Source organism: Notolepis coatsorum (genome assembly GCF_963971535.1).
Source record: "Notolepis coatsorum genome assembly, chromosome: 2".
NCBI classification, from domain to species: domain Eukaryota; kingdom Metazoa; phylum Chordata; class Actinopteri; order Aulopiformes; family Paralepididae; genus Notolepis; species Notolepis coatsorum.
In genome coordinates, this window is record NC_140166.1 from 67,188,304 (window position 1) to 67,198,008 (window position 9,705).

The window sequence follows — 9,705 nt, forward strand, 5'->3', positions numbered from 1 at the left end:
CTAACCATTGATCTCTGAAGGTTATGTTAAAGTGGTATGTGGTCCAGTGACCAGTTATGCTGCTCTGATTAAAGGTTGTGTTAAAGTGGTATGTGGTCCAGTTGTGCTGCTCTGATTAAAGGTTGTGTTAAAGTGGTATGTGGTCCAGTTATGCTGTTCTGATGAAAGGTTATGTTAAAGTGGTATGTGGTCCAGTTATGCTGCTCTGATTAAATGTTGTGTTAAAGTGGTATGTGGTCCAGTTGTGCTGCTCTGATTAAAGGTCATGTTAAAGTGGCATGTGGTCCAGTTGTGCTGTTCTGATTAAAGGTTGTGTTAAAGTGGTATGTGGTCCAGTTATGCTGTTCTGATTAAAGGTTATGTTAAAGTGGTATGTGGTCCAGTTATGCTGCTCTGATTAAAGGTGATGTTAAAGTGGCATGTGGTCCAGTTGTGCTGCTCTGATTAAAGGTTGTGTTAAAGTGGTATGTGGTCCAGTTGTGCTGTTCTGATTAAAGGTTATGTTAAAGTGGTATGTGGTCCAGTTGTGCTGTTCTGATTAAAGGTTATGTTAAAGTGGCATGTGGTCCAGTTATGCTGCTCTGATTAAAGGTTATGTTAAAGTGGTATGTGGTCCAGTTATGCTGCTCTGATTAAAGGTTATGTTAAAGTGGCATGTGGTCCAGTTATGCTGCTCTGATTAAAGGTTATGTTAAAGTGGTATGTGGTCCAGTTATGCTGCTCTGATTAAAGGTGATGTTAAAGTGGTATGTGGTCCAGTTATGCTGCTCTGATTACATCATCTTGAAGTTGTCAAGCTTCAAATGTGAAAGCATATAATCGTTTTACCATGTTTTATATGCAAGATATTTTTCTTCAAAGTAACTATAGTATATATAGATAAATGTAGTGGAGTAAAAAGTACAATATTTCCTTTGAAATGTAGTGGAGGAAAAGTATAAAGTTCCCTAAAATTGAAATACCCACGTAAAGTACAAGTAGCTTGAAATGGTACTAAAGTACAGTACTTAATAAGTAAAAGTACTTAGTTACTTTCCACCCCTGGATACAGGGGTTGAGATTAGATGGTGGAAAGTTCCATCTCTTCTCCTCGTTCTCATCTCTGCTTCACACCGCCGCGTGTTGTCGGCTTTTCATCACATTTCCAGAACACAAGCATCAATACAATAATGTATAGTTGATGGTGTCGACAATTTAATTAGTTTACAAGCTAAGCTACCTGTCTGTCTGTTAGTCAGACGACTGCTTACGTATGGTCGTTTGTCGCCTCCCTCTGGGTGTCGAGATCAGTTGGTAGAAAAGTTCAATCTTTTCTCCTCCTTGTTGAGCTTTCATCTCCGCCACACCATCGCACCTGTCGGCTTTTTATCCCTTTCCTCGGATACGAGCATAGTTCGTCACAACAATGTAGAGTTGATGGTGTCGACAATGTAATTTGTCGGATGCCAGCTGCTTATTTACGGATTCCCTACCTTTCAACACGCTTGTAATGTGTGATAAGCGGAGACCAACCTGGTGGCTACAGGAACCTCTCCGCAGTTACCACCGCTGCCTTGATATGTGCTTTAGCCTGAGCACTATTGGCATTCTCTTTATACAGTTATCTAGTGGCAAAAGTGTGGACCATGAATCGCCGGAGATGTGTTGTTAAAAGAGGCCGTGTTACAATGGCTAGCAAGATCTCAGGGGGGGAGTCAGGTCAAGCCTTTGGACATTAATGGGGTTTAGTCCTTATAGGCGGGCTGATGCTATATTGGACCTGCCAGGATCATCCACTCCAGAGGGAGGTGGGGCTGGAGCCCTCAGGCCGTCGTTCCAGGCCACCTGTTGGGGCCAAAAGACTCCATGTCTCCTTCATCCCCAGTGCTGTTGGCGGGCGTAATGGCAAATACCGCTCTAGCATATTTGTACACGTTAGCACACTTGCACATTTGTATACGTTAGCATACTTGCACATTTGTATACGTTAGCACACTTGCACATTTGTACACGTTAGCACACTTGCACATTTGTATACGTTAGCATACTTGCACATTTGTATACGTTAGCACACTTGCACATTTGTACACGTTACCATACTTGCACATTTGTATACGTTAGCATACTTGCACATTTGTATATGTTAGCGCACTTGCACATTTGTAAACGTTAGCACACTTGCACATTTGTACATGTTAGCATACTTGCACATTTGTAGACATTAGCACACTTGCACATTTGTATACATTAGCATACTTGCACATTTGTAAACGTTAGCATACTTGCACATTAGCATACTTGCACATTTGTACACATTAGCATACTTGCCCATTTGTACACATTAGCATACTTGCACATTTGTACACGTTAGCATACTTGCACATTTGTACACGTTAGCATACTTGCACATTTGTACATGTTAGCATACTTGCACATTTGTAGACGTTAGCACACTTGCACATTTGTACACATTAGCATACTTGCAACTGTGTATACATTAGCATACTTGCAACTGTGTACACATTAGCATACTTGCACATTAGCATACTTGCACATTTGTAGACGTTAGCACACTTGCACATTTGTACACATTAGCATACTTGTAACTGTGTACACATTAGCATACTTGCAACTGTGTATACATTATCATACTTGCACATTAGCATACTTGCACATTTGTACACATTAGCATACTTGCACATTTGTACACATTAGCATACTTGCACATTTGTACACGTTAGCATACTTGCACATTTGTACACATTAGCATACTTGCACATTTGTACACATTAGCATACTTGCACATTTGTACACGTTAGCATACTTGCACATTTGTACACATTAGCATACTTGCACATTTGTACACATTAGCATACTTGCATATTTGTACACGTTAGCATACTTGCACATTTGTAGACATTAGCACACTTGCACATTTGTATACATTAGCATACTTGCACATTTGTACACGTTAGCATACTTGCACATTAGCATACTTGCACATTTGTACACATTAGCATACTTGCACATTCGTATACATTAGCATACTTGCACATGTGTACACGTTAGCATACTTGCACATTTGTACACGTTAGCATACTTGCACATTTGTACACATTAGCATACTTGCACATTTGTAGACGTTAGCACACTTGCACATTTGTACACATTAGCATACTTGCAACTGTGTATACATTAGCATACTTGCAACTGTGTAGATATTAGCATACTTGCACATTAGCATACTTGCACATTTGTAGACGTTAGCACACTTGCACATGTATACACATTAGCATACTTGCAACTGTGTACACATTAGCATACTTGCAACTGTGTACACATTAGCATACTTGCAACTGTGTACACATTAGCATACTTGCACATGAGCATACTTGCACATTTGTACACATTAGCATACTTGCACATTTGTACACTTTAGCATACTTGCACATTAGCATACTTGCATATTTGTACACATTAGCATACTTGCACATTTGTACACGTTAGCATACTTGCACATTTGTACACGTTAGCATACTTGCACATTTGTAGACATTAGCACACTTGCACATTTGTATACATTAGCATACTTGCACATTTGTACACGTTAGCGTACTTGCACATTTGTAGACATTAGCACACTTGCACATTTGTATACATTAGCATACTTGCACATTTGTACACGTTAGCATACTTGCACATTAGCATACTTGCACATTTGTACACATTAGCATACTTGCACATTCGTATACATTAGCATACTTGCACATTTGTACACGTTAGCATACTTGCACATTTGTACACGTTAGCATACTTGCACATTTGTACACATTAGCATACTTGCACATTTGTAGACGTTAGCACACTTGCAAATTTTTACTCATTAGCATACTTGCAACTGTGTATACATTAGCATACTTGCAACTGTGTAGATATTAGCATACTTGCACATTAGCATACTTGCACATTTGTAGACGTTAGCACACTTGCACATGTATACACATTAGCATACTTGCAACTGTGTACACATTAGCATACTTGCAACTGTGTACACATTAGCATACTTGCAACTGTGTACACATTAGCATACTTGCACATGAGCATACTTGCACATTTGTACACATTAGCATACTTGCACATTTGTACACTTTAGCATACTTGCACATTAGCATACTTGCATATTTGTACACATTAGCATACTTGCACATTTGTACACGTTAGCATACTTGCACATTTGTACACGTTAGCATACTTGCACATTTGTACTTGGTATGAATGTCCCTGCTGCTCTGTGATGTATTGTATGATTTATTATCTGATGTGTTGCCGTTGATGGTTTATATTCTGTATAAACATCAAACAAACTCCACCATGGAGATAATAAAGATACCATTAAGTGTCAATCAAGCATACAATGTGCCAGTTATGTGTTGTCAAAGTTGTACATTTAGAAATTGGCCGCTTAATTTGGTGTTATATTGATAATTATCAAGGCTAAATAATTAATCGTATGTTATTAATCAACGTTAGATGCTGTTACAAGCATGTTATACACTTTGTATGCAGCCTCAACTTGGCTGTAGCTGCAAGGACCACTATAGGCTATATATATATATATATATATATATATATATATATATATATATATATATATATATATATATATATATATATATATATATATATATATATATATATATATATATATATATATATATATATATATATATATAAGCTATAGGGCAGGGAAGCCTCAGCTCTACCAGAAGTCAGGGGTGAAAAAAAGGTTGTTGCCTATTGATATAAAACAGCATGTTTTTGCTCGTCTGCAATCTATATCTGACATTTTATCCTCCCCATATATGATAATAAAAATCAATCCATAAGGGGTGGATCCTTTTTTTTAAAGTATTGATGTGTCACTGGAACATTAGTCTACTCCCCAGTCGTAATATATTTGACCACACAGGTGTACCACAAGGTTAAGAGCTGCTTGCAGAGCAGCAATTTGTAGAGGATATTGGAAAACATCCAGGAGCATCGGACCAGGGCCGTGCACAGAGGAGACTTGGCTGCAGTGTGAAATGTATGTATAATATCGGCTTTAATCAAATATTTCTCACGAGGAAGAACACACGTTGCATTAGTTCTTTGCTGGTGAATACTGTAGCGTTACCTGAGTAATTACAGCCTACGCAGATTTATCCCGCCTCCTCCATGTGTGTAACTGTAACTGTCATATCCCAGCTTGATCCCGCCTCCTTCACGCGTGTAACTGTCATATCACAGCTTGATCCCGCCTCCTTCACGTGTGTAACTGTAACTGTCACATCCCAGTGTCCCGGGATGGCCTGCGTGTATTCCTTCTGTCAGGCAACAAAAATCCATGTAACAAATGATCAACCCTTTGATTGATTTTGCTGTCATGTATGGATGGCATCTGGAATTGCTACTTGTCAACTGGTAGTCTAAAAGGGCAGTAAAATAAATGTAGCCCCTCAACTTAAAGAACCAGTAATGTGATGTGAATTTAGTCAGAACAAGATTATTGTGGAATGTTAATGTCAGGAGTGTAATTTATTCAGCTTCAGATTGATTTGTTATAAGTGTGTTAGTGCACCCTCTCTGAGCACAGCCAGCTCTCAGTATGTTGAGGGGGAGTGTTCTTATGTTCATTGAAAAGAGATGTCAAGTTAGTATCGTAGCAGACGAGCTAAATCTACTCAACTACCAAGACCTGTTGCTTGAACCAACGTCATTTCACGAAGCATGTGAGCAGAGGCTCTTGTTTATTTGGGGTCATCCCTATGTTCCCCGGGTCCTACTGTATGTTCCCCGGGTTCTGTGTTCCCCACTTTTTTTTAAAGAAAGGGTCCTATGTTCCCCACTCCCGAAATAAAGGTTCTATGTTCCCCGGTCCCGCCCGCTCCCGAACGCTTCCGAACAAAATAAAGGTCCTACTGTATGTTCCCCGCTGAAATAAAGGCTCGCCAAATGCTGAAATAAAGGTTCTATGTTCCCCGCTTCAAGAAGACACATGACATTGGGTATATACTAATTACAAGACATTAATTAATTGCATTGTTACTGTTCACATGTGTGGTGCTGTCGTCGCCGTCACAGTCATATTTACGTGGATATACCTTGCAATACACGCTTCAAGAAGATGCATGACATTGGGAACATTCAGACACACAATGTTTTCAACTTTCAAACTTAAACGGTGTGCTCCCAGTGCACGTACCGGCAGTGATCTACTGCAGTGGTTTTCAACCAGTGGTAAAATACGCATAAAAGATATCCACTTATACTATTTTGAGAAGATAATTCATCTGTATCGCGACAGAGTCACGGATCTGGTCGGGGCAGGTAGCATTATGTCAGGAATTTTTTTTATGAAATAAACAAATGTGAATTAAAGAATTTAAAATGAAGTTTAGCCTATTAAATCGTTTTAGAAGCCTATAGCCATGTACGTATTTTAACTCTTGCTCCGTGGACGACTGGCTGCGAGGACTGCGAGGAGGAGGGGGAATTGTAACCACCGTGTACAAGCAAGCAAAACTTTGACTGAGTTCGGTTAATGATGCCATAATTCTCTGCTGTGCTTTTAGGCACACACACACACGCTAACATTGAGTATTGCATCATGCCAATTAAAGACCTCCGCGACAGACAGGTCCTGCTGCATACACGCCATGACCGAAGGAAAACAAAACAGCCCGCGCGCCACTCACACCGCAATGCACAACGACGGGAATGCCACCCCTAATGTATAATATACCAAAACTGGGGCAGTTAGAAATAAAATAAATGATAGGCAGATCTTATGACCAAGGCACACGTTAACCCTTTCACTGCAGTACATGGCTGTAACCAGAAAAGTCAAGTCATTAATCCTCATCTTCGTCTTCTTCCTGCGTACTAAAACCACTGTTACTGTGTTACTGTTCACATGTGTGGTGCCGTCGTCGCCGTTACTCTCCGGCTGTGCAGCTGGACCCTCCTCAAATAAGCACGAAAAAGAAGTCAGTTGCCACTTAAAGAAACAAAAGCGTGTATTTAACAACCTCAAAACGTTCGAACATGCTTTATATTAACTTAATAAATAAACAAAAACGTAAAAATCTACTTATGTCAACGAAAATGTCCAGTAGGCCTAACTAAATAACAGATATACATCTCTGTTACGCGCACGCAGCGTCTGAGGCCGAATCTGTCAGACGGCACTGGAGTAGATATACAGTACTGTTACATCCAGAACACATACACACACACACACACAACACAATTACACATGTTGCACCATATCTAGACCCGCCACAACTCTGTAGCTTTTTCGGCAGTAGCGGGGAACATTTTCTTTGCGACGTGTACGTTTGAGAACACTACCGTAATGACAGAGAAATTAAGCAAGCTGACATGATCGGCCCTCACACAACTCGGTCGGGGAACATAGGACCTTTTTATCGCTACCGTGGAACATAGGACCCGGAGAACATAGGACCCGGGGAACATAGATATGCTCCCGTTTATTTCTGCAGAGGTCAGTGGCTAACAGCGGTCAGTGGCTAATAGCAGCAAAGTATACACCTGCAGCAAGTATTTCATGCAAGCAAGGAAGCACCTCCAATATGACAAAACATTTGCTTAACCCTCTGTGCTCCAGGTGCACGTTCCGGCCTCCTGTTAGCGGCAGCAACGTTAGCATCCACACACCGGCTACACATACCTCCCGCGGAGAGAGATCTGGCTATGCAAGACACTCGAGTGTAACAATATACAAATACGGGTGACATTCGTCTTTTATATTCGAGGGGCCTGTAAATGAACGATAATCCTAGATGCGAGTTCACAGAGCACCCTGCCACGTCCATTTAATCCCACACCCCTATTAAAGAAAACTCCTTCACTTCAGCTATGAAGGGGAAGATGAGCACAGAGGGGGTGGGTGTCACTGAGCAGTGATTCAAGGCGTACGTTCCTTGGCAACAGTTGTAGCCTTCCTTAGGTAATAGCTAAGCAAAATGCTTATTATCCAATATTAATGAATTCAATAAGCCTCCTTTCATATTATTTCTGACATAATGCATCAGAAACGGATGATAACAAACAAAGGCTACACTGTAAAAAAGAAATGTTTTTCACAGGAAATTCACTGTATTATTTTGCATTTACATTTGCATTACATTTTACATTATTTTGTTTTTCTACTTTAACTGTAAATGCCGTACAAATACAGTAAATTACCTTTTATCAAAATATTAACCATTAAATAAAGGTTGTAATCTGTAAATGTATTTGATTTTGATTTGGCAACACATGATGCCAGACATTTACCATTTTCTTGCAGCTTTTTTTCTTACAGTGTAGGTTACAGCAGGATAACTTATTCTGCTGTAACCTAGCCTTTGGTTTTTATCATCTTTATTATTCAATAAGAGAATAGGATACCTTCATGTCATGGTTCACAATTGACTGACTATAGAGCTAAATCAGCCAAGAATGAATGGTAGAAATAGTTATGGTTCTTGATATGTAAATAATAAATGGTAAATGGTGCATTTATATAACAGCTTTTTTTTTTCAAAGCACTTTACAATTTGTTCCTCAGATTTTTTCCCATTCACTCACACGTTCACGCATTGACGGCGGAGGCGACCATGCAAGGTGCCAACCGGCTCATCGGGAGCAGTTAGGGGTTAAGAGTTTTGCTCAAGGACACTACAACATGCTACCCGGGAGCAGGCACGTGCACACATAGAGGCCAAGGGGTGCTTGAGCACCTGCCTTTTTGAGCCTCATCAAAAAGTGGCCTTTTGAAAAAAAAAAATATGTTTTTTTTTTTTTTTTTACCGTTACGCATATAGACTGCCTTCCAACTGAAAATGTCAGGATAGAATCTAAATATTAGGTAAAGAGAGAGAGATGCCCCATATTCCATTGCAGTTTGCACGGCCTCCTCAGCGTGCCTCTCCGCGGACCTTATATTTTATGCAGCGTGGGTGGTGATGATGATGATGATGATGATAGAAACCGCTGTGGCGCATACAGTTGAATGCTGGTATTACACTCATTGAGGACACGAAGAAGTCAAGTCCGATGGGATTTGGGAATCTCAAATACAAATCGGGATTGGAATAAAAAGATCTTTATACAGCACTTTTTGGGGTCTGTAGGGTAAGCACTTATTCCCTCCCCCTGAACATTTATGGAGATGTATGGGCCTTTTAAGTCAGTGATAAAAGTGTCTTTCAAGGATAAGTGAGCTCCTGCACTGATTATTATAGTTCAATATTCAATATTTGATCACCAAAAAAGGGCGGAAAAGGGCCCTTAAAAATTGTGCTTGCGCGCGCTCGGTTAATATATACACACAAGTGTAGTGCCCTTTTCCGCCTTTGAGCACCTGCCCCCTAAAGTCCTGTGCACGTCCCTACCCGGGAGGAGCGGGAACGAACCGGGAACCTCCGGATTACCAGACGACTGCCCCTACCTCCCGAGCCACTGTCGCCCTGTATATATATATAATTGTATAATACAATTATATATGTAATAATTATATGTAAATATAATACATATATGTAATTGTATCCCCACCACACATATTAGATCGGAACAGAGATTCGATAAGAAACCGGATTCGATCAGCAGAACCCGAATCGTTCGAGTCCAAACGATACCTAACTAAGTATTGGTAGAAGAACCTTTTCCTGCATTTCTTCG

General features: G+C 40.1%; 1 protein-coding gene across 1 annotated transcript in view; it reads left to right on the forward strand.

Moving 5' to 3' along the window:
* Nucleotides 1–9,705, forward strand: part of cdh8 (cadherin 8) — a gene marked incomplete at both ends in the record, with an annotated part of 185,999 nt that overhangs the window by 147,710 nt on the left and 28,584 nt on the right.